This window comes from Trichechus manatus, unplaced genomic scaffold (assembly GCF_000243295.1).
Source record: "Trichechus manatus latirostris isolate Lorelei unplaced genomic scaffold, TriManLat1.0 scaffold00008, whole genome shotgun sequence".
In the NCBI taxonomy this organism is placed as follows: domain Eukaryota; kingdom Metazoa; phylum Chordata; class Mammalia; order Sirenia; family Trichechidae; genus Trichechus; species Trichechus manatus.
In genome coordinates, this window is record NW_004443944.1 from 28,321,019 (window position 1) to 28,346,322 (window position 25,304).

The following is a 25,304-nucleotide window of genomic DNA, read 5'->3' on the forward strand; positions in this document are numbered from 1 at the left end:
AAGGTCGAGAAGGGAGAGGGTTGACATGTCGTGGGGTTGTTAACCAATGTCATAAAACAATATGTGTACTACCGTTTCATGAGAAACTATTTGTTCTGTAAACCTTCACGTGAAGGTAGAACAAAATTCTAACCCACAAAAAAAAGACCAGATTTACTGGTCTGACAGATACTGGAGAAACTGAGAGTATGGTCCCTGGACACCCTTTTAACTCAGTCCTGAACTCACTCCTGAGGTTCACTCTTTAGCCAAAGATTAGATAGGCCCATAAAACAAAATGAGACTAAATGGGCACATTAGCCCAGGGGCAAGGATGAGAAGGCAGGAGAGGACAGGAAAGCTGGTAATGGGGAACCCAAGGTCGAGAAGGAGAGAGTGTTGACATGTCTTGGGGTTGGCAACCAATGTCACAAAACAAAATGTATATTAACTGCTTAATTAGAAACTAATGTGCTCTGTAAACCTTCATCTAAAGTACAATTTTAAAAAAAAAGGCAAAAAACAGGTCGTAGACAATCCTTAAGAAGCCATGGTGTTACAGTGGTTAAGCACTGGTCTGCTAACTGAAAGGTCAGTCGTTAGAATTCAACAGCTGCTCTGAGGGAGAAAGATGTGGCAGTCTGCTTCTGTAAAGATTACAGCCTTGGAAACCCTATGGAGCAGTTCTACCCTATCCTACAGGGTCACTGTGAGTCGGAATCGATTTGATAGCAATGAGGTTTTTTAGTTAATTGTTAAACATATAAAGTTTTTCACAATGGAAATTTTCCACAAGGAAAAAAAAATGTAATGGATGAGTTATCCATTAAACCTCCCATTCTGAGAAGCTGATATTGGGGAGCATACAAAGCAAATCAAAATGAGGCAGGAATGGTAGACAGTTATAATCAAGGAAGCTGAAAACTAATAAACTGAAAAGCTATGTGAGCAGGAGTGTTTTATCTACACGGATGCTAGGAAAGGAAGACTGAAAACAGATTTGACTGGTTTATCTACCGCACTCCAGGAAAATGAGACAACAAATGTGACAGGTAAATACAATCCAATCAACAGAAAAGTCTTCACTTTGGTTTGCCTGAAATACCATGTCAAATTATCTACCTTTTTATCTCTCTCTGACTTCATGTACACCAAGTAATATCCTGAATAATGTTTTGGCATCCCAGATTATATAAAAAGGTGATACCCAACAAAAAGGCAAAATAAAATTGAACACGCACTGAGCTGCTATTACTTGTCAGGCTCCATGCAGGAGGACAGCCCACTTTTACACAGGCAGCATAATGTAATGGAGTTAAAAGCTTGGGCTTGAATCCCAAACTCCACCCCTTATTAGCTGAATGTACTTGGACAAGTTATTTAACCCCTCTGATTTCCTCTCATAAAATGGGGATGGTGATGATAACAGTACCTATGTCCAAGGAGTGGGTGTGAGGATTAAACGAGATAATCCACGTAAAGAGTTTAGCACAAGGCTATATAGCGCTAAAACCTAACACAAAACCCACTGACGTCGAGTCGATTCCAACTAATAGCGACCCCATAGGGTTTCCAAGGCTGTAAATCTATGGAAGCAGACTGCCACATATTTCTCCCATGGCGCAGCTGGTGGTTTTGAACCTCCAACCTTTCAGTTAGCAGTTGAACGCTCTAACCACCGCACCACCAGCACTAACCACCGCACCACCAGCACTAAGGACTATAGAATTAGTAACTATTATTAAGTGTATTATCACAAATTAGGAAATCAGGCTTAAATTAGTCTAGCTCAGGTTCAGCTACTAAGTGACAGGCCTGAGAAAAAAAGCCCAGATCTGATGGGTTTTGGAATCACTTCTTTCCACCACACACCTTCCCTCTCCCCTCTCTCCCACCCCACACCCTAGGAAGCCTTACAATCAAAACACTGGAATGAGGGAGCAAAGCAATAAATGAATGAATATGAGCAAAGTATTCCCAATGGCTCAAGAAAAACAATTCCTCTTTACGCTGAACTGTCAAAAAAGTGCTTCTTAATCATCAACTAAAAGCCATTTATTTCACTGTAATTCTAACCCACCCGTTTGAAGTTTCATTCTCTGTTATCACACAGAACAGGAGAAAGGCTGATGGGGCTTTCATGTCCCATCACCAGTCCTCCCTCCACCCCTATGAGGTGACTGGGTTTGTTTTTAAATTTCATACCAATTCTTTCAACAAACCATTAGTGAGTACTTGCCATCAGTAAGGCACTGTCCTGGAAATTAGGGATAAGAAATCCAACTCAGTCCCTGCTCCAGTCCATTCAGACACAAATACTCGGACAAATGACCAAGCACTAACAAAGGGCAAAAGCGAGGGGCACCAGAGAAATCATCTGAAAGTCTCAATTTAATTTGAAGACATCTACCAAAGAATTTTAAAAAAAAAAAAAAAGGAAGATTTCAAGACAGAAGCAGGACCTTCCAAAAACATATTACATAAGAAGTACATTTTTACTTCTTGTGTTGAGTTTTAAAGGCAAATCATTTTTGTGAAGACACAAGAGTGCTAACATTCTGTAGCCTTTAACCGATCTATCCTTGAGGACCTTAGCTTTTCCTTCCAAAAATTTCCAGCTTCCAGAATAAGAAGAAAGTGAGTATGTTCAGTAACGACACAAGGAAAAATTGACTAAAAGAAAAAAAATCTAATGCAATCTGCATTTATGTAGGATAAATAAAGACCTTGGCAGGACACCAAAATTATACCTTTACATTCAAATTTACCTACAATGGGAGTTCACTGCTACACAGGAGACAGAGCCTAGTTTATTTTGTTTAAAAAAAAAAAAGTATTCCCGGTTAACGGCCTGATTCAAGACAACGAAAGCTTTAAATGCACACTGTGTAGTATGTTTAAAAGGTACTTTCACAAATGACAAACTGGGAGAAATTAACTGCAACACATATGACAAAAAGCTAACTTCCTTTATTAACAAAGGGTTCATACAAACCAAGAACAAAAAAGGCAAACCACTCACAAATGGACAAAGTGTAAGAACTGGAAAATTACCTGGGGGCAGCGGGGGTAAAAGGTCTAATAAACATGTGATATTATATCCACATAACCTCATCCTAAATTAAAAGAAATACAAATCAAAATAACATTTTTTTTTTTTTTTTTTTTACTTTTCAGACTGGCAAAAAAACTTAGAGGATACCCAGTGAGGAGAAAGGCACATGCGCATACCCTGTTGGCAGAAGCATAAATTGGAAAAGCCTTTCTAGAGGCAACTGCACATTATCTACAGAAATGTATACATCCTTTGACCCAGAAGTCCCACTGCCAGGAACTTATTCTACAGGTACACCTTCAAAGTTTGCCAAATTATCTTTCAGGATGATCCATGCAGCTTTGCAATTTCTGCAGCAAAAACTGAGAACAAATCAAAGTGTCCATTAAGAGAGGCCTAGTTAAATGAATTATGGTTCATCTATACAATAGGATACTGTACAGCTATTAAAAGGAATAATGGCAATCGGTACATGCTGATATGGAGCCGTCTGCAAGAAACATTAAGCAAAAAACATGGTACAGAAGCACATGTACGGTAGTATCCCTTTCATGTGAACAAACAAGCACAAACATAAATATAGGCATAGATATATTACAGCATAAGCATAAAATTATTTCTTGGAAGGAACTGAGAAACTCTTTAGGTAGTTCTTTTAGTAAGAGTAACAGGGCATGAAAGATTGGACTGGACTGTGGGACATAAAATGATACTCATGAAGCGTGTGCTTCTTAGCTCAAGTTGATACATGAGACTAAATGGGCAGCTTCTTTCCAGAGGTGAGATGACAAGGCAGAGAGGGTTAGGAACTGGCTGAATGGACATGGGGAATCAGGGGTGGAAAGGAGGAGTGTGCTGTTACAGTACAGGGAGAGCAATTAGGGTCACATAATAATGTATGTATAAATTTTTGTATGACAAACTAACTTGAAATGTAGACTTTCACTTAAACTACAATAATACAAAAAGAAAAATAAATAAAATTTTAAAAAGGAAGTGTTAAAAAAATTTTTAAAAAAAGTAACGGGATAAGAATTTAACTTTTCATTTTTTTACCTTTCTATACTGTTAAAATTTTATGAATGTATTCCCTTTTTTTAAATTGTCAACAGGGATTATCTAGGTAGTACAATTTTTAATTTTTTATTACTTCTTTATGTTTCCTCATATTTTTAAAAAATATTATTTAAAAATACAAAAGTCCTTTCATCTTTATCTTACTGGATCATCACAACTGCCAGATGACATACTTAAGAAGTGTAACATTCCCATGGTACAGAAAAGAAACTGCAGTTCAGAGGGCTAGTGGCTTCCAAGATCCTCCAAGACAGGAGGCGTCCCTCTCATCAGAGGAAACGGGATTTACTCACAGGTTGACAAACCACTTCTCGAAGGTCCATGTTCTCTCCCGCTTTTTCCCCTACAAAAGTCCTGCTATGCTTACATTCATGCCTTCAGATATAAACATAATCTGAATACCGGAAAGTAAAGTGAATGGACAATGTTCAAAATGTTGTGTAAGAATGATCACACCATTATATAACAAGCAGAAATATTTAATTTTTCAGAAAGGACAAAATCCAACATTGGCCCAGCTGCGGGTAAACTGGACACTTGAACACTGCCTAGAGCTCTGACTATGGCCATCTTTTTATACCTCAATCTAGAAGAAAAGAACAAGCCGTAAAATTGCTTATACACTTGAACTCCAGTAATTTCAATCTGAAGAATACAACCCAAGATAAAAACAAACCATTTGTGAAAACAAGGAAAAAAAAAAAAACAGTACTTACTAGATAGTAGACATGTGTTAAATCTGGTGAAGGGAAAGGCAATACACAATATGGGGGAAGTCAGTACAACATGACCAATGCACATGAAGACACTGAGGGGTACACAAGAATAAAGGACAATTATGGTAACTACTCTACCATATACACAATTCTGCAACAACATAATAACAAGCAATAATTTGTAAGCGGTTACATAGGCAGATAAGTATGCTATATAGATGGGGAAGGGCATTTGGGAGGGCATGTGAGTACATACATGGGTATAGTTCTGGGTATTTATAGATATTTGTATGTGCTGCATGTATATTTATATTATATAACAGAGCACATAGAGGGCACAGCTATGGAAACTTCTTAGACATATCCAAACACCTTGTGGGACTGAGTTACTGGGCTTTGAAGGCTAAGGACCATAGTCTCGGGGGACATCTCGGTCAACTGGCATAACAGTTCATAAAGATAATGTTCTACATCTTAATGTGGTGAGTAGCATCTGGGGTCTTAAAAGCTTGCGAGTGGCCATCTAAGATACAACTATTGGTCTCTTAACATCTGGAGCAAAGGAGAGTGAAGGAAACCGAAGACTCAAGGAAACAATTAGTCCAAAGGACTAATGGCCCACACATACCACAGCCTCCTGTAGCCTGACACCAGAAGAACTAGATGGTACCTGACTACCCTATCGACCACTCTGACCAGGGACACGATAAGGTCCCAGTTAGAATCGGAGAAAAAAGTAGAACAAACCTCAAATTCATTTAAAAAAAAAAAAACAGACTTACTGGAATGACAGACACTAGAGGAACCCCGGAGACTACCGCCTTAAGACACCCTTTTAATCTGGAACTGAAGCCACTCCCAGAGGTCACCTTTCAGCCAAATAATAGATTGGCCTATAAAATAAAAAATAACACCATGAGGAATGTGATCCTTAGAACAATCAACTATACGAGACCAAACTTAAAACATGTGGCCAAAAGCAAAGATGAGAAGGCAAAGGGGGCAGGGAAACTGGAGGGATGGAAAACAGGGAAGCCAGGGTGGAAATGGGAAGAGTGCTGACACACTGTGGGGACAGAAACCAATGTCACAGAACAATATGTGTATGAATTGTTGAATGGAATGCTGTGTAAACTTTCAATTAAAGTACTTAAAATGTTAAAAATAAATACTTTGTGAAAACAAGAAAAAAAACAATAGCTCTTTACATGATCCTGGGAAAACCAGATATAGTTCACATGTTTAAGAACAAGAGAATATTTAAGCAAAATTTAGTATAGTAAGACTATACTGTAAGCTCTATTAGGAAAAGGAATTATTGGAGCTTGACAGCTGCCTCATAAATAAAATAAAGAATGCTACTAAAATGACAATATGAACTAACCTTACAAAAAGGAGTAGATAAAATACTCTTATGCACACTGACAAGACCTACATAAAAAATTTACAGTAGTAAGAATAGCTAACCCTATATAAATTAACTTAATTCTTGCAACCCAAGAGGTAAGTACTATTATTAATCCCCATTGTAAAGATGAGGAAAGAGATGAACAAAAGTTAAGGACACCCAAGGACACCCATAAAGTAATGATCTAGGTCAGGATTTGAATCTAGGCCCTATGGCTCCTCTGTCCAGGTTCTTAACTGCTACCCCATTCTTATTTATAATAAGCTACATCTTTGAGTTCTCTTTCTTCATTCATCAAATGGGGATAATGGCCTCTAACTTGGGTGCTATGAGGATTAGATGAGAAAAGGTTTGCAAAGCCCCTATTAAAATGTCTAGCATAAAGTAGGTACTCAATAAATGGTGGCAGAATTGTCTGAATTCACTATACATTTACGGTTAATAATGTATTCACAAGGACTCTGGATTTTATTTTGGGAGAGGTGAAAGAGTAATATCGCCATAGCAACTGGAGGTCCTGCCCTCAGGAATCCCATTGTGGTCTGGGAGAAAGGAGTGAGGGTCAAACTAAAAAAGAATTGAAAGTGATAGATGATATGGGAAAAGATCTTTCAATGAGTTAGCTCTGGGACAGGGTTAGGAGAAAATAAACTCTGAGACACTCAAGGAAAGAACGTCAATCACCAGAAACTACAGAACAGGCTTTGGGATAACCTAATGGTACTTACCACCAGGCTTGCATTCAACCTCCATTAAAGGGTGATCGTGCCTTTTAAACTCAAGGCAGCACCTTTTCAATTGAGGGACATTTCAAGTGAAAGATCAGCTTAAATCTTTATGACCCCTTCATTTAATAAATATTTATTGAGTGTTTGCTGTGTGCCAGGTGCTGGGGATAGATAGAGCGAGGACAAGACACTCCTTAACCCTATTCTCTAGTAGGTAAGGCAGGCAATAAACAAGATAAACACACACAAAAGGATAATTTCTAACAGTGATAAGTACTGTGGAAAAAAAACAACAACAAAATAATGTGAACCAGTGACACTGGAGGAACAGTTTATATAAGGCTGTCACATCAAATGGTCTCTCTGAGGAGCTGGTATCAGCGGAGAGACCTAAATGCCAAGAAGACAACCATGTGAAGATCTGAGGGAAGAGAATTCTAGGCAGAAGAACAGCCTAGAAGCAAAGAGCGTCAGGCAGGAATGAGGTTTCCTCAAGAGAGCCTTGAGCCCAAGTGGTGGAGACTCTCCCTGCAGCCCATGCAGATGACCCAAAAGAGCATAAACAATATCAGCATGTCCAGTGTCCTAGATCTCCTGAGAGAAAGCCTCTAAGGGGACTCTTTGCCAAAAGCTCTGCCTCAGAAGAAGGCCAGGAATACTTAAGGATGGGAAGCACAGACAAGCTTTAGAGTTAGACAACAGGGTATCAATTCTGGCTCCACTCATTGTTGACTGAGTAATAAGAAAAATCACTGAGACTCAGTTTGTCCATCTATACAATGGGATTAGTAACTCCTATCTTTTTTGGAGTTGTGAGGAATAAATGAGCTAATGGACATAAAGTGCTTAGCACAGTAAACACTAAATAACATATTCGGGATTGGTGATGGTCATGATGCTATACTAGTACTAGCAAAAAGGACACTGACCAAGGATTACAGTCAATACTCAAAGTATTACAGTTAAAACATTATTATGAAATATTCACAAATAGTATCCAATATGTTAAAGAAGATACTAAAGGGTACAGCTTTAGTCCCAGGGAAACAACAATTTAAAGTAAGGACAAGGACTCTACCACCACTATCCTCAAGAACACAGAAGACTGGATCTAAAACAAAAGGCGCTCTCCCAAGTCATACTAAAGGACCTAAATTAGTTCCTTTTACTTGAAGGAGGAGAGGAGAGAAGGAGAGAAAGAGGGAAGGAGGGAAAGAGGAAAGAAAATATACCCCAAAAACGTCCTTACCCTCTTTCCAGATACTTGAAATGCCTTCTCTAGAGAGCCAAGCTTTTCCTTCCACAATTAAAATTGAGACAGACAGCAAACATGGCTTGAGCTTACTCATTCCAAATGAATGAGAATGTGTGGGTTAATATCAGTGGATCTTCCCAGAAGTAGTGGAAAGGGCCTAGTGCCAGGCTTGGTTCTAAAATATATTTGCTATATGACCTTTGCACATTACTCAACCTTACCGAGCTAATCATCTTACCCTCAAAAGTTCCTTCTCCTTTTCTCCCCTTCACAACTTAAGGCCCCAAGACTGGCCAATGTGCCAAGCTCTATAGAGACATGAGTATCGCCCTCATCTCTTTCCTCTCCCTCCCTTGCCTTAGACTCTCAGTCACCATTTTGTAGCACCTACTTCTAGGTCTCTGCCACTGCCAAGCGTTTGCCTGGTTCAGGCCCCCCTTGGTTCTAATCTCGATTACTGAGTTAGTTCTCATCAGAGCTCCAAACCTCCGGCTACACCCTTCCCAGATACAAATCAATATTGTCTTCTGAGCTGACATCTTTTGAGTGTGTATTTTATGACAGATTTCTATTCTAAGTGCTTTAAATACATCATTTCATTTAGCATCTACCTTATCATAGGTTTGTAATGAGGATGAGAAAACTGAGGTTTAAAGCTAGCAAGCAGTGGGACAAGGAATTGAACCCAGGCAGTCTGACTGGATCAACTACTACACTGTTGCTAATCTTCCACACTACTATGACAGTGATATTTCTAAAATGCAAATTTTATCGTTTGTTTAAAACAGTTCAGTGGCTTCCCTACAGAACAGAGTTCAAGTTACTAAGTGCTACATCAAGACCGTCTGTGAGTTGGCTGTTACCAGACCAGACCAAACCAAATCAGAGGTCTCTAAAGATGGGAATTTAAAAGGAGGGAAGCAGGCAGGCTTAGCAGATGGCCAGCAACTCATAGTTGTTATATGTTGTTCCATGAGTTGTTAGATATAACAACTATAAGCCAGCTCCACAGTTTACCAGATAACCTTGCACAAGTCATTTCCACTCTGACCCTCAGGCTCCTCATCTAAAAAACTGGGATAGTAACAGTACCTACTTCATACAGGTGTTATGAAGATAAAAAATTACTTAGCACAGAGCCTAGCACTTAATAAGCTCTCAAGGATATTACTGCTCTTGCGCCCCACACTCTAGCCACACCCAAACTCCTTGCAGTTCCAACCTTCCGGACTTTTGTACCAACAAGCTGTTTCCTTTGCCTGGACCTTCAGGACTGGGGTCAACCATCAGTACCTCCCAGAAGGGTTTGCTGGACCTAGCGTGAAGGGCTTCCTTCTACATTTCCAGGCCAGGTTTCCACAACCTAGAAATTCTCTCATTGAAGCGTGGCCTGCTCTATGGGCCACAGCATTCATCGCTCTACACTGAAACTGGCTATTTCTGAACTGATTCTCCCATGAGGAGTTCACAACCCCAGCATCTAGCAAGCACAGTGCCTATGCGTGATCGGTCAGATGCTTGTTAAATGATATAACCTCAGCTTCCTCACTGGCAAAATGGGAATAAAAACAGAGACCAGTATCACCCACTTCAAGGGTTGCAGGGATTCAAAATAACCCTGTGGAGGCTCTTTGAAAAGTGCTATCCATGGGTAAACGCAGGAACTGTTATTATTCATTGAGGGCAGGGGGAAGAAGGCAAAGCAGAAGGAATGAGGCACCTGAAGACAGATTTCACCCCTGGGGCCTAAGAAAACCTCTGTTTTTTCTGTCACTGGAGGTTTCAATGTGCAAATGTTGATAGTTCTGGAGTGGATTTTGTGTTGGGGTTTTTTTGTTTTTTTGTTTTTGGGAGAAGGAGGGGGATCATTTTTTAAAACACTCCTAGCTAAGCTGTTCTTACAGGATTCCTTAACTGAGGTATTATTGTATCACAAAGGTAAACTACTTGGAGATGAAATCATCACTCTACCAATGGAGTCTCTAAAGACTTTTTCCTGAATTACAATGTAAAAAACTCCAACCATTTCACTGCCTATGAGCTTTAAAGGCACAAAATATAATAATTAATTTAATTACCTTATTCTTTAACTTTTATTCCCGGCCTTATTATTAATACTAGAAAATGGTTAACATTTACTGAATATTTATCGTGTGCTAAATCCTTGACAAATATCTCATACCCAACAATGCAGAGAAGTTGACAGTATTATCCCTATTTTATAGGGGAGGAAAGGAGGCTTAGATCAAGTAAACAACCTGCCCACAGTCACCCAGCTAGAAGGTGGAAGAGCTGGGATTTAAGAAGCTGGTCTCCCTCCAAAACTCACTACACTTATACCACTTTTAAAAACAAGACCTTTGGGATATTTGAACGTTAACAATATAAAGGGATTACTGTTAAGTTTTAAGGTGTGAAAATGAAAAAAAAAAATTTTTAAACACTCCTTATCTCTTGTAGACACTACTATGTAGTTTTGGATAAAAACTAACAAACAAGGCCCATGGGACGAGGAGAGTTTACAAACATTTTGTGAGAGGAATAAAACAAAAATAATAATGGTAAATATACTCAACTCTTCATAGTTCATCAAGTTTTGATACCCATATAAATTAGGATTTTTTTATTCCCATTTTACAGATTAGGAAATGGAGGGGAAGGTAACATTTGCTGATACTGCCAATGATCCATGTAAAGTGATTACGATGATACTTATGTGAGTAAATAGAGGACCAGACAGATTAAGTAATATGCCATGCTGGAAAAGTCTACTTCCAACATCCATCCAGTAAGAGGGATGAAACATTTAAGCCAAATACGCAAGTTACTCGTGGCCCCAGGAGAGTGGCAGATGCTAGAACTCAAACTTGGACAAGATTCTACCTCCAAATCCTGGGTCCCTGCCACTACATACCATGGAAATGAAAAGTGGCCTCTTTAACTATCTTGCCTTCCTGAATTACAGATGTCTAATTCTCATATACGTCCCTGGGTGATGCAAATGGTAAAGCTCTTGGCTACTAACCAAAAGGTTTCCAGTTCAAATCCACACAAAGGTACTTCAGAAGAAAGGCCTGGTGATCTGCTTCTAAAAGGTCACATCTACGAAAACCCTATGGAGCACAGTTCTACTCTGCAACACAGAGTTGTCACAAGTTGGAATCGACTTGACAGCAACTGATTAATTCTCATATAACCAGTTTTATTCAATTCTCACAACCAATTTCCTACTCATCAAAGCACAATGGACAGTATTGGCCACTCCATGGGGCCAAGGGACAGCCAAGCAGTCCAAACCAGCTGTGCCCAGGAAACTCAAGAAAAGTGGCCTGCACTGGGAGGGTTGGGCTTCTACAATTAAGGGATGTTTGCATGGTCAGGAATAGAATCTGGGGTGTGGTTAGCAAGGCCCTTTACTCCACCATGCTCCAGACCTGTGTTCCAGGCTGCCACATGTTTGATACTGTGACTAAAGTGACTTCTTGAAACCTCTGGGGTAAAAGTAAGGTAGAAACAGAGTATGTAAAAGCATTGGGACTGGAGCAAAAAAATCCCAGACCCTGCCTATTAGCTAAATGACCTTGGACTCAGTTTGTTCATCTGGTAAGTGGTGTTAATAGATCAGTTGTGAGGATTCAATGAGATTCTATAGAGAACTCCAAAAAATGCTAGCCATTATTATTACTGTAAAATGCCTACATTGCCAGGCCAGGTTTCCACAACCTAGAAATCACAAATACTGTGCATTTGTAGAAGCAAGGAAGGCATGTCCATGCACCTACCCCACAGACCTTTTCCATGTAAAAAAAGAGATATTAACGCCTCTTGAAAATTAGGTCTGTATTAGGACAGAGAGCCCAAATAATCATTTAAGATGCTTGAGAGTCACACATAGACCAAGGGAATAGAATTGAAGAGTCCAGAAATAAACCCACACATCTGTGGTCAACAGATTTTTGACAAGGGTGCTAAATCCATTCAATGGGGAAAGAAGAGTCTCTTCAATAAATGGTGCTGGGAAAATTGGATTTCCACATGCAGAAAAATGAAACAGGATTCATGCCTCACACCATACACAAAAGCAAATTCAAAATGGATTAAGGACCTAAATGCACAAACTAAAACCATAAAATTCTTAGAAGAACAAGCAGGGGCAAAGCTGTCAGGCCTAGCTTTCAACAATGGATTATATCTAATAACAAAAGCACAAACAGCAAAAGACAAAATAAATAAATGGGACCTCATAAAAATTAAAAACTTTTGTTCATCAAAAGACTTTACCAAAGAAGTAAGAAGACAAGCTATTGACTGGGAGAATATCTTCGGAAACCGTATATCCGACATGAATCTAATAACCAAAACATGTAAAACTTTGACAACTTAACAACAAAAAGACAAATAACCCAATCATAAAACGGGTAAAGGACTTGAACAGACACTTCAGCAAAGACAACATTCAAATGGCCAGCAAACACGTGAAAATACGCTCAGCATCACTAGCCATCAGAGAGATGCAAATAAAAACCACAAGGAACTACCATTTCACTCCCACCAGGATTAAAAATAAAAAAACAGAAAATAACAAATGTTGGTGAGGATGGGGGGAAGTTGGAATCCTTATCCATTGCTGGTGGGAATGCAAAACAGTACAGCTGTTGTGGAAAACAGTGTGGCAGTTCCTCAAAAACTAAAAATCGAACTATCCTGTAACCCAGCAATTCCACTACTAGGTGTATACCCAAAAGACTTGTAAGTAGAGACTCAAAAAGAGACTTGTACACCAATGTTCACTGCAGCACTATTCACAATAGCCAAAAGGTGGAAACAACCTAAACGTCCATCAGCAGATGAATGGATAAACAAAATGTGGTACATACATACAACGGAATACTACTCAGCCAGTAGAAGAAATGAAGTCTTGATACATGCTACAGTATGGATGGACTTTGAAGACATTATGCTGATTGAAATAAGCCAATCACACAAGGACAAATATTGTATGACCTCACTTATATAAAAAGACGAGGCACAAAGAAAAAAAAAAAAAAGATGCCTAAGAGTTAGCCTTTAAAATTCCAGGATTATGTTCCTGACATGGATGAACTGTCATTGAATAAAACCATCATTTTAAATCCTTCCCGGTCTTTAGCCTCCCTCCATTCATCCCCAAAGTCCACTCATTCAGGCTCCACCTCTCTTTCTTACAACCTCCCTATAGTTACACTTGGTGACTCATACCATACCAGGCTCTTAAAATTTTACAGGATTTCTGCAAGCTCATTATTTCCATTATTTGGCCAAAGAAAGAAAGAAAGGCATGACTGGAGATCTAACCCAAGGTCTCGCAAATCCAAATTCCAGTCAAAGCAGGATTAAAAATTGGGGTTTGAATTTCCATTAGGTGACCCCATGGTTAGTCAGTCAACAACCTGTAAGGGGCAGTCCTTGAGAGAGATAAATACGACAGGGACAACACCTTCCCTTTCTCCAAGCTTAAAATCTAACCAGGAAACAGACTAAGCACACATTTTGGTTTAAAAAATGCTTATCAAGAAAAATGTAAACTTTCCCCATATTACTTCCTAGCAAGATGAGGAAGGGAGAAAAGAAAGAAGATTATATACACTTTTGAACCCTGATTTCTAGACAGTGCCAGCAACTGCCTTTGAGAATAACCAGGTGTTCTCAGAGGACTAATATTGTTCATTGATGAACTTATTTGAAATTGAGATTTCTTATTATTGTCCTCAGGATTTCTTGTCTGGGGTTTTGTGGCTGTGTTCCTAAGAGGAAGAGCACTTGGAAGTAATTGTTAACTGCTGTTTATACTTGGGATGAACTTTCAAATTCCAGATTGGAAGTTTAAGTACCTTTAAAAACCAAGGGAGTCCCTGGGTGGTATAAACAGTAAACGCACTTGGCTACTAACTGGAAGGCACCCAAAGGCACCTCAGAAGAAAGGCCCAGTGATTCACTTCCAAAAAATTTAGCCACTGAAAACCCTATGGAGCACAGTTCTACTCTGACACACATGGGGTAGCCATGAGTCAGAATCTACTCATCAGCAATCAGTTGCTCTGTTTTTTTAAATGCAGGAAGAAGTTACAGTTAGCTGATTCCCTACAGATATGGGATATCTTGGGAGAAAGGGGCTAAAAGCATTAATCTCCCTTTCCCCAAACTCTAGCCAAAGGCAAACTACATGCTTCACCTTTAAATTTCATGCATCTGCCTTGGTAATTCAAATCAAAATAGAATGTTGGGGTGAACAGGCAGGGAAAACATTTTAAAAATAATATCTAATAAGAAAATTTACAAATAAACATGGTCGTATGTGTGCTATAGCCTCCCTCTCAGTGATGGTGAAAATAGCTAACACTGAATGAAGAACTCAAGGAAGACTTTTTTGAGAATTTTAGGCAGTTTTGAATTAAATACAGCATGGCATTGGCAGAGAACATGGAGGCAAAAGAATGCTGAAGTTGGGTTTGAGAACAAGCTGGCTGCTTTGGATAGAAAAGAGACAGTGGCAGAAGTGACGCGGACAAGGGAATGACTGGCAGACTGCCCAAAGGATCACGTGAAGGAAATCATATCTGCTACAACAAGCTCCCAGACATTGGGTTGACAAAGACTCAGAGCAGGTCAGACCTTGGAGATAATCAGCCCTTCATTTTGCAAATGGGGAGAACTAGGCCCAGCAGCATTAAGTCACTTGCCTGAGGTATCTTAGCCAGTGAGTGGAAGAGCTGGGACTAGAGCCAAATACAGATCAAATCAGTTACTGACGAGGATCTGACATTCATGTGACCGATGGTGGGGGGGGGGCAGAGGGGGCACAAAACAGCCTAGTCATTCAGGTTTGTCCTGATTTGGGCCTGGAATAGTATCATAATGGAAAAGGGCCATGACAGGTGACAGTCAGGGAAATAGGTACAGATAACGTAAGACATTTAGAAAGGAAAAACCCAGTCAGACATAGGAATAGATTTAGACGTGTAGGTACAAAAGGAGAAAGGGCACTGCAAGCCATGATCTCCATCAAAGAATGTCATCTTTCCACCAGCATGTGCCTTTCTGGAGCACCCATACAGGGACAACCAGCAGCTTCCATTCAAGTTTCAGGCAACTACTTTTACCCAGGCCTTCCGCAGGCCAATCTACAGAATTCAGAAAACCAAGAAGGACTCCCTGGAAATACCAACACCTGTGACCCTGCTGATTTGTGGTATCTCCAACTCCCTACCCGTGGCAGGCTGACAGGTGAGGAACCAGAGACATGCTGGTGATTATTCTATCAGCTCTGCAGTACTTAGTAGAATAATTCTATGTCAAGAATTATGTTCACACTTAATAAGAACATATTGAAGCACTTAAATTTGTCAATATACATAGAAATGAAGCTCCTGGAAAAGTCTGGGCCACGGTTTAAAAAGCTAACGCAAGATTAACTGTAATTAAGTATTAACAGTCCTCAAAAGGAGACCATGGCCTTGTACAAACTTTAAGGCATGACTGTCTGGATAAAGGGAAAATGGAAAACGGTATCGTAGTATAAGGCCTACCACCATCTTCCTATTTCTACAGAGAAATCTTTCTCTCGTGTGTAGAACCTCACTACTCAAAGCATAGTTCAGCATCATTAGCATTGCCTGGGATGCCACTAGGGCCCTACCTTAAACCTGCAAATCACAATCAGCATTGTAACAAAACCCCACAGGTGATTTGTATGCACAGTCCAGTTTGAGAAGCACTGGTGTTCAGCAACACAGAGATAAACACAGAGAAAAAGTAACAAAGAGGCAAATAAAGAGACAAAGTACCTGTTCATGTTCTGTAGACTATATTTTATTAGGTACTGCTCAGAGGGACCGCCAATATTTTTTCGTGAATTTGCTATTTACTAACGATCACTTGATCGAAACTTGAGATGGATGCATTTCACTTCCTGAAATAACACAACTTAATTCTAGAGCTTTCATGTACAATAAATATAAAACAGCTTAGTTGCTCTGAAAATACAATAATGGTTAATTTTATTCAAGTTCTAACACTCAGTTCAGAGCACTTCTCCACAAGCCCCATTAATTCCTACAGGTTCCTGGGAGTATCATTAAATCCCCCAGCATCCCTAAGAAGCAGGTGCTTGGCAAACATCCAATCTCCAAATAACATTCAGAAGAACTTGGTCCTAAAAATGCAGTATTTTCCTGCCTTGTTCTGCCAGTGCAGCTTCTCAGTTCCCAACTCGCTCCCCCACTGAGGCCTCATACAGCTGCACACTCAAGTACTTCCCAAGAGGGAGAAAGGTCAGAGGTGTCACCATCCCATAAGCACTTGGAATTCCAGCTGTGGAGAAATAAATCTGGTTGGGGGTTCAGGTTGAGAAGCCCTGAGTAAGATCTGGAAAACCAAAAAAAAAAAAAAAAAACCCGTTGCCATTGAGTCGACTCATAGTGACCCTAAAGGACAGAGTAGAACTGCCCCACCACAGGGTTTCGAAAGCACAGCTGGTGGATTCAAACTGCCAACCTCTTGGTTACCAGCTGAGTTCTTAACCACTGCGCCATCAGGGCTCCGAGATCTGGAAAGGGAGAGGGAAATGCAAAAGAAAGAACCTACTGAGAGGCTCTTAAGAGACAAGAGGCAAGATATTTGCAGATTTTAAATTTGCGAGCGTGGGGCAGGTGGTCAGGGGGAAGCTTGGCAGTTTATGTGAGAGCATGACCAGGGAGAGAAAGTATCCATCCCCCACCCCCACCCCTGGAACAAGAACGGAAAGAGTGACCAAGAGATTCCTCCAGTGACCTCTCTTTTTGATAAAAGGAAGAAGTTATGTAGGGAAGAAGCTTATGGGCTGAAAGCAGAACTAGAAAAATCTCTTGAGGTTTTTTCCCAGCAGAAAGATAAACCAAAAAAGAAAACAGTATCCACCTAAACAGAATCTTATAGAAAGCAAGCCACCAGGAGTATTTTAAGAGCCCTGTGGATAACCAAAGAAATGCAAGGGATTCCTTTCCATTTTGAATTCAGCACTGGGGGGCCAGACAGTCCGGACTTGAGGCCACCTCAAGCGGCAAGAGGAAAGAAGGGAAAATCTCTTCAGCCACTCAGTAAGCAAAGCAGTGCTCAAAGGGAGTTAGAAACCAGAAAAATGCCAAGAGATAGGGCAAGCCAAATAAATACACAGAGAGCAGAAAGATAAAGGCTAGGGTACCAAATCCAATCTTCAGGGTCCTCCCTTCAGAGGGAGAATTCAGGAGGTGTGACTATAGGAAGTGTGCTCAAAAAAAGGGCCACAGAAGCACAAATTAGCATGCTGAAGAAAGATATGCACTGACCAGAAGTAGGAAGAGGAAACAGGGTGCACTCAACCAGACAGGGAGAGCACCTACAAGGAAATCTGGTTCCAAAGAGGGAAGGAAACTGCGGAATAAAAATGTCTTCCTTGGATAGCAGAAGAGCTAAAAAGGGTAGGAAACTGTGGAATGGAGACATGCTCAAGGACCATGGACCAGCGCCCAGGAATGAGGGGACTTATGAAAAAGCTGTGCCCCCAGATTTAAAAAGCATCTATAAGGGAAAAAGGTGCATTTCGTACATTTTGGGAGCACACGAAACTAATACACTCTCAGATACGAAAATAAATAAATCTCCCCAGAAAATAAGGTAGCTTGATTTGGGGAACTCTTGAAAAAGGTGCAAGCCCAAGAATGGAGTAACTGGAAAAGGCAGTGAATTCCTAGATTTTGTGGAACTGGAAATAAGTGCTCCTAAACTTCAAGATTTGGATTTCATTTTCGGCAGACTGTGGACATGAGGTACAGCCTCAGACTTGAAGGGCTGAGGAAAGGAAGTGGTCTCAAAATTTAAACACTCGGAAAGCATGGAGATAGCAATTCTTCCTTGGATTTATAGGAATATAAGAAAGTACCCCAAAACTTTGGATACTGGACCCAGATTTGAGCGATTCATTAACCAGGCGAAGCCGCAAATTTGAAAGGCAGTGCATACACAGATTGCGAGGCTTAAGAATGGGACTGTGCTCCCCGTTTGGGGAGGCTAGGAAAAGGGGGTACACCCTCAGTTTGGGGAAGCTTTGGAAGCAGATAATACCCCAAGGAGGAAGAATAAAAAAGAAGGTACGCTGCCCACATTTTTAAAACTATAAAGGGGGCACTCCTATATTGGGGGTTTGAGAAAGGAGTGTGCTCCCCAGAATAGGATAAGAGTCAATAAAAGAAAACGCGTTCCCAAAGCACAACGCAAGAACAGGGGCTGGCAGTGGGACTCTTACGGGCCGCACGACTCGGGCTAGAACCCTAGCGCTTACCCCCACCCCCAACACGGCCCGCTCCGCGCCCCGGGCCCGCACCCCGCGACCCAGCCCCCTAGGGCGACGCTGATTGGCCGCAGCCGCCGTCACTCCCGCGGGAAGCCCCGGGGATTGGGCACCGCTCGCACGCCCGCCACGCTCTCTGCAGCGGTCACCGGCCTCCCTCCGGGCTGGGCGAGCGGGGCCAAGTGGGGAGTGGGGCTAGGCATGAGACCTGAGCAGCGGTGGCGTCCGTCACCGTCCCCGTCCCCGCCTGCACGGCGCGCGCACGGCGCGGGCCCGAGCCGGCCCCGCCAGCCGGCTTCGCCTCGCCGCGCCTCGCCGCGAGCTCACCTCACAGCCCCGCTCCGGCTGCGCCGCTCCAGGACCAACCGACAGAAGGACTCTGCGTGCTGCGCACCACGTGACCCCGGGGACGCGCCCAGCGTATCCCCCGCCCCCCCCACACGCACCATCGCCACCACCGAGTGACGCAGCGACCCAGCTGCCCCGCCCTCGGCCCCGCCCCACTCGATCACCGTGGCGACGGCTCGCGCGGGCCACGCCCACTGCCCTGACGCGCGGGAACAGGGCCCGGGCCCGGCTACAGAACACGAAGTCCCCGCTCGCGCATAATCACTGAGCTCACACGAAGCCGAGGACTGAACACTATCCATCACCTGTTAATTTTGCCTCCTTAATGCATCTCGAAACCTCCCACTTCTCTCCATCTCAGTGCCACTACTCTGGTCTAGGCCACCATGACTCTCTCCCAGATGACAGTGATCTCCTCGAACCCATTACTTTTTCCCCTTCGAATCCATTCTTCACATACAGACTGGGAGCTTTTCAGAACTCAAAACCTGTATCTCACTGCTCTTTGGATTAAGGTCTAAATCTTCACTGTAGCCTATCTGCCTACCAGGCTTTTCCAAGCCTAGACCTAACCTGCCTCTTATGCAGTCCTCACTCATCCAGCTCCCCCACGTTCTCAGGGCCTTTCAAGTCCGCAAACAAGCCAAGGTTCCTCCCACCCCCTGCTATGCCTCTTTAACTCCTAGGAAGGGATTCCAGTTGCTACTGAGGAGAGGAGCTGTATTTTGCTACTGAGGCCAAAGCCTGAGTTGCAGCCAACCTAGAATGGCCTAAGATGTTTTTCCAGTGGGATTTGAGAAGTTCCAAGGAGAAAGGCTAAACATTAGTCGTTTGTGGGAGCAATAGGCGAGTTTATGTTATATTAGAAAGACAGGGCAGCCAGATTGTGCTTCTTAAAATGTAATCATGTCACTGCCCTGCTTAAAACAACCTATCAGTCTCTCCATCTGTCCCTCCCACCTTGCTCATCCTGTGGCCACACTTTCAGTTTCCATGACTCTTTCCAAGCTCTTTCCAGCCTCTGGGCCACTGCATAGGCTGTTGCTGTTTACAAAACTGCGTCTTCAGCATGCTGATCTCAGTTTAAGTGTCATCTCCTCAGTGAGATCCTCTTTGGCCACATTATCTAGAAGTGCTCCACTGGATCACATGCCTCCCCTGAGGCAATTACCCTTACCTTATTGTTGTTTTCAACAGAGCACTTAACACAATTCATAATTTTTTTTGTCCTTGTTGTTCTCTTGGTTGTGTTTGTATACTTCCCCATTCACTACTGAATTGTCAGAACCTACCAAATAGTAGTTGTTCAATGTGTATCTGTGGAAGGAATGAAAGAAAAGAAAATGTTACTGAAAAAATTTAATAGATTCTTTTCTATGATCTGAGTTGATAGAGGAAGTGCTTTCCAAATCAGGGCTGGAGACTGAAGAGGGCACTTTCAGCTGAGGCAGGCAGGGCAGACAGCAGCCCTCAGGATGAGGTACTGGGAACCAGGGACAAAAGCTCTAGCAATCTGAGGACCAGAACCACCTTCATGAACTGAGACAAGTGCTTAAATACAGGAAGAAAGGACCTTCCCAGGATCCTCTGGGCTTATTACATGAAATTGCTCAAATGCTAGTGGCTGTTGTTGCATAGAGCGCATTTTTTGCCCCACAACTGCAGTAATGCCAAGAATCCTAGACCCTGTAGTCCCACACAGATATAACATCTGGTTCTTCACTGACTTGTCCTGCAAGTATTGAGAGCCAGGGATGAGATGAGTACCAAAGACACAAAGCAGAATTAGATTTAGGCTCTGCTCTGGAAGAGCTCACAGCCTGGTAAAGAAATCATCACTATTTGTAAGTTAGTATTCTTTCTGGCTGTTTCAAGTACAAGCACTAACATTGTCTATCATAAAAAGAGAGAGAGAGAGAAATATATTACAATGATATTGGGGGCTGTCTTAGTCATCTAGTGCTACTATAACAGAAACACTGCAAGTATATGGCTTTAATGAAGAGAAGTTTATTCTCTCAGTCTAGTAGACTACAAGTCCAAATTCAGGGTATCACCTCCAGGGGAAGTCTTTCTCTTTTCTGTCAGCTCTGGAGGAAGGTCCTTTTCATCAATCTTCCCCAATCAAGGAGCTTCTCAGCACAAGGACCCCAAGTCCAAAGGATGTGCTCTGCTCCTGGTGCTGCTTTATTGGTGCTATGAGGTCCCCATGTCTCTCTGCTTGCTTCTCTCTTTATGTCTCAAAAGAGATTGACTTAAGACAAAATCTAATCTTGCAGGTGGAGTCCTGCTCATTAACATACCTGCTGCCAATCCCATCTCATCAGCATCATGGAGATAGGATTTACAACACATAGGGAAATCACATCAGATGACAAAATGGTGGATAATCACACAATACTGGGAATCATGGCCTAGCCAGTCAACAAATATTTTGAGGGGACATAATTCAATCCATGACAGGGGCCCAGAGCGTCAATGAGAGGGCAGGCTTGGCAAACAAATGGACAGGAGGGCAGTTCCAGAGGGCCAAGAAGCAAGAAGTAGCTGCCTCTGCTGCCTCCAGCACCAGACACCACTACTGGGATTCAGGTCTAACATCCCTTCATCTTTGAGTCACTCACTCAAGAGGCAAAGTCCTGGCCAGCAGCTGCTGTTGATTGGCCAATCTCAGGTCACATGAATGAGTCCAGGCTGTCAAGAGAAGAGAGAGACAATTTGCCCTTAAGGGTATCCCCCCCACCCCAAAATGGGAGGAGGGGATCGACAGCGGCCAGGCAAAAATAACCTGATACAGATAGGAATAAAGTATCTTGGGAGCTAAACTCTTTTTGATTAAATGTTTGCCAGCTTCTCCTGACCCAGACACTCACTGGCTGCTAGACAGAGATTTCCAATTTGCTAAGTTCTCATCTGAAACCCAGATCCTACCACTGTCTCCTTAACAGCATCCATTCTCCACCTGAAGAGTTCCCCCAGCATTTCATAAATAGTTGTTCTCAATCTTCCAATTCTTTCCTGGGCAGAGCCTTTCTTTGCACATGATAGGCATTCAGCTAATAGTTGTGAATGAAAGAATGAATGAATAAGTGAATAGCAGCTTCAACTCCAGAGAGCAGACTCTCTCCTCTTAGTTATCTAACTATATCAAAACCATAATCCCAGACTATATAGCTCCAAAATGAAATCCTGTATTCACATAATCTATCCAGTAGCACAAGAGGCATTTAATAACTTCATGGAAGAGTCCCTATCCTCACTAAGCATCAGTTTTCTCTGACTGTAAAATGGAATTATACCTACTCTTACTCACAGAATTGTCAAATTTAAATTAACTAATGGGTGGGAAAATGTGTTGTAAACTGAAAAGCTCTATACAAATGATATTCTCATTGTTTTCTTACTAGATTCATTGTCTAGAGAACTCAAAACACCCCTGGCTAATAAGAAGCAGAACAAAAGCCCTAAAGCCAGATAGAGTATTCAATTAGGGAATTGAGCTTTCTCAATTTCTATCCAGTAAACCTTTATACTCTGTCCTTAAGCAGCCCCAAGGCATTCACAATGAGTCTGTCAAGGGAAAAGGGGGGAAACTAGAGCAGAAAAGTAACCCCCTTAGCTGTGACTCTCAACCCCAGACACCACGAACTCAGAGTATCACCAAGATTGAGCATGGCAGTCCTCAAAGCAGGAACTGCGGTGTGATCTCTGCAGCACCAAGCTGAGTGTGAGAACTCAGGAAGCAGGAAACCACAGTCGCAGTAGCAGATGAGGTCCAACAACCCAGACAAGGCGCCAGGGGCCTGAGAGAAGTGGGCTGAGTCTTGGCCCTGGCCTGAGATCTCTCCAGTCTGGGCATGATGGAAAGTTCCTGCTCTCCAAGTGAGGGGGAGGAGAATTAAGTAGGAATTCCAATATATTTCCAGCATTTTGCAAGATTGTGAGAAGTGGGAAAGAAAGGAGAACAATTTTATTCCTGTCCTAGCCACCGAGAAGAGTGTTAAAATCCACCTGGACCACTTCAAGAACAGGGATTATATGTCCTGTTCTTTTCTCTTGGGAACCCAGTACATAGCACTGTTCTCTGTAATTTAAACGTATCTAATAAATATCTCTTGTGGGTTGAACCTGACTCCATCCATTGCCATCAAGTCAATTCCAACTCATAGAACTACCCCATAGGGTTTCCAACACTGCAGTCTTTACGGAAGCAGACTGCCACATCTTTCAACTGAGAGTAGCTGGTGGATTTGAACCATTGACCTTTGGGTTAGCAGCCAAGCTGCTTTAGTGACTGTACCACCAGGGCTTCTTTTGAAATTCACTCTTGCCCAAAGATAAAAAGAAAGCGGAGGAATTTAGCCCCAGGGATTAAGGGAATGGAGGTTATAAAGGGTAAAACCCTTTGCCGTCTAATCGATTCTGTCTCACAGCGACCCTATAAAGGGTAAAGAGGTCAATTAAATAAAGTCTCTCAATCCAGGAACTCTGCTTCACTCCTCTAACTTTTTGTCATTTCATTTTTAAATAGTGCCGTCACATGGTTCAAATACTAGAAGTTATATAAAAGGTACATAATACAAAATCTTCAAATTCTTGTCCTTTATCGGTCCAGTTTCCAGTTTCTCACTTTCTTATGAATCCTTTCAGGCTTTGTTTATGCATATGTAAGCAAACCTAAATATAGATTCTTATTTTGACCCGTTCATACAAAAGGAAAGGAGCCCTGGTGGTGCAGTGGTTAAACACTTGGCTGCTAACCAAAAGGTCAGCATTTCCAACCCACCAGCTGCTCCGTGGGAGAAAAGACCTGGCAATCTGCTCCTGTAAAGATTACAGTCTTGGAAACCCTAAGGGGCAATTCTATTCTGTTGTATAGAGTTGCTGTGAGTTGGAATTGACTCAACAGCACACAACAACAACATACAAAAGGAAGCACTTACACAATTCTCCACCTTTTTCACTACACGCATTTCACGCATGATACAACACATTTTATACAATGGCATAAAAATAACTTATTTATCTATTTATACTGCTGCGCAGTATTCCTTGTGTGAATGTACTATAATTTGTTTAATCAATTCCTATAGATGGACATTTTGATTGTTCCCAAGCTTTTGTAATTTACATACAATGCTCCACTTACAAACAGACTCCACAAACCTGTAGTATAAATTCCCAGAGATGAAATATCTGGGTCAAAGGATATATGCATTTATAATTTTGATTTTTGTTAGCTGTTGTCAAGTTCCTCTTTCCCCCCACCCCCCAGACTCATGGCAACTCCATGCACAATAGATCAGACCATTATAATCCATAGGACTTTCACAAACTAATTTTGGGAAGTAGATTACCAGAACTTTCTTCCACAGAAATTGCAAATTGTCCTCCATAAGATTCCCCAGATATAACTCTACAGTTATAGAATGCATTACCGTAATTTGCTACCTGTAATAATTAAAACCCTGCAAATTACTTACAGTTTAAGAAATAGAAGTGGTTTCAAGGTTATTCCTATGATGTTATTCTCACTAACTCTCATTCCTGAGTGGGAGAGAAATGAGTAATGTTCCATTTATCCAGCTAGGAATGCACCTAACCTATTACCTATCTTAACTGCCATGACCATGATATGTCACATATGTCAAGGTCATCAACATGTGTATCTTTAAAAGAGGTGTACTGGAAATTGTCTTGAGACCTTGATGTAGGGGAAAATATCCTTAAGACACAAAAAAAGATAAATCATTAAGGAAAATACTATAAATTCGACAATATATAGCCAAAAGGTGGAAATAGCTTAAGTGTCCATCAAGAGATGAATGGATAACATACAATGGGCTATTACTCAGCCATGAAGAGAATGAATTCCTTATACATTTTACAAAATGTATAAGTCACAAAAGGAAAAATATTGTACGAGCCCACTTACGTGAAATATCTACACTAGGAAAGTGTGTAGAGACCAAAGTTTATTAGTGGTTACCAGGGATGGGGGGAAGGAGGGGAAAAGGGGGACATTGAGCTCTGTTAAGAGTGATGGAAAAATTTGCAAATGGGTAATGGTGATGGTTGAATAACATGATAAACATAATGTCACTGAATTGTATATGTGAAGAATGTTGAATGGCAAATATTTTTACACATATATTTACCACAATAAAAAAACACACAAAAAAATATATCTTATCCATGGATATACATACACCCATATAGGGAAATGAGACAGGGAATGGAGACTAAAGAAGAGTAACTAAAAATACAGTGGCCCTTCAGTTTCTGTGTTTCCAAAGTTTATAAACAATGTTGCAATAAGTAATTTGCCTACTGATGGTTATTCACTCTGTTTCTAATTGTTATAAACAATGCTTTAATAAACATCCTTGTACATTA

At 41.5% G+C, this 25,304-nt stretch overlaps 1 protein-coding gene across 3 annotated transcripts in view; it reads right to left on the reverse strand.

Moving 5' to 3' along the window:
• Positions 1 to 18,983, reverse strand: part of PHF20 (PHD finger protein 20) — a 139,011-nt gene extending 120,028 nt beyond the window's left edge. For all 3 annotated transcript variants that reach the window (XM_023724969.1, XM_004370388.2, XM_023724979.1), the window contains exon 1: positions 18,888 to 18,983. The gene's annotated coding sequence lies outside the window, so the exon portion shown is untranslated. The remainder of the gene's footprint in view (positions 1 to 18,887) is intronic.
• Positions 18,984 to 25,304: the final 6,321 nt, after the last annotated feature.